The following is a 1075-nucleotide window of genomic DNA, read 5'->3' as shown; positions in this document are numbered from 1 at the left end:
AAACCATATATACTTATGAAATCTGTTTGAAGAAAATGGAAATTAAGGGGGATAAATATATATATATATATATATATATATATATATATATATATATATTCTTTTTATACCTTTTTCCATGGGTTGATATAGTGGACAGCAGATTCTGTCATTCTCTGATGTTGCCATTTCTTTTAATGCTTGTTTGTCTTGATCCTTTTGTAGGCTTAATTAGGGTTATGTGGTGTTGCTGTTCCAAGGTGTGGAGATGGGGCTACTTGGGGAATTTAGGAACGTTATTCTTTTCCCATCTTTTCAACATATTTGTGTTGTCAGAAATTGAAAAGCTACTTTCCTGATTGATCAGGATTTAGTTATTGAAAAAAGCTAATTTGCTCTATTTGTTGTGCTTAGTTAAAGTGTAACAATATTTTTATTCACATATAGTTTTATTTAGAGCTATCAAAATGGGTCACAACCCACGGGCCAACCAGCCCACCACGGGTTCGGGCTGGATTGGGTTTGAAAAAAATGTTTTTTTTTTATACGAGTCAGATTTCAACCTGGTTCATTTAAACCCGGTTCATGCGGGTTGAACTTGTGGTGGGCCAGGTTGGCCCACCAACCCAGCTACCTAATTTTATTTTATTAAAATTTAATTTTAATTTTATAAAAAAATATTGGATTAAATATGTTTTTCGCCCCTTAAGTATCACACGATTTTGGTTTTAGTCCCTACACAAAACTTTGATGGTTTTTTGTCCTCCTAGTTTTGAAACTCTTACTATTAGTCCTTAAAATTGGACGGCGTTAACTTTTATTAGATGTGGCAAACGGCGAGGCCACGTCTTATGACAATGTTCTTCTTCACTCTCTGCCACGTTGGTTGTTTAAGTTTTGAAATTAGATTAAGTATGTTAAGTGTGCATTTGGTTGAAGCGCACTTCGTCTTCTCTTATAAATTTTAAGAAGTTGGGTTCTTCTTCGTCAATGCAGTTGGGGGCAAAGAGAGCTAAGGAAGTACATCTGAAGGTTGGATTTCAAGATGACATTTTGACTTTTTCTCTCACGTTATTCTTATTCTATTATGCTAAAT

General features: G+C 34.2%; 1 protein-coding gene across 5 annotated transcripts in view; it reads left to right on the top strand.

Annotated features, from left to right (window-relative positions):
• Positions 1-1075, top strand: part of LOC106753634 — a 26084-nt gene that overhangs the window by 1331 nt on the left and 23678 nt on the right. Inside the window, exon 2 of one of the 5 annotated variants that reach the window (XM_022777552.1) lies at positions 205-239. The exons of 3 other annotated variants lie outside the window; for them this stretch is intronic. The gene's annotated coding sequence lies outside the window, so the exon portion shown is untranslated. Of the gene's footprint in view, positions 1-204; positions 271-1075 lie in introns of all 5 variants that reach the window. One more of the 5 variants, XM_022777553.1, reaches the window with a different exon arrangement.

This window comes from Vigna radiata, unplaced genomic scaffold (assembly GCF_000741045.1).
Source record: "Vigna radiata var. radiata cultivar VC1973A unplaced genomic scaffold, Vradiata_ver6 scaffold_134, whole genome shotgun sequence".
Taxonomy (NCBI): Eukaryota; Viridiplantae; Streptophyta; class Magnoliopsida; order Fabales; family Fabaceae; genus Vigna; species Vigna radiata.
Note: the sequence above shows the minus strand (reverse complement) of the source record. Positions and strands in the feature narration are given on the sequence as shown.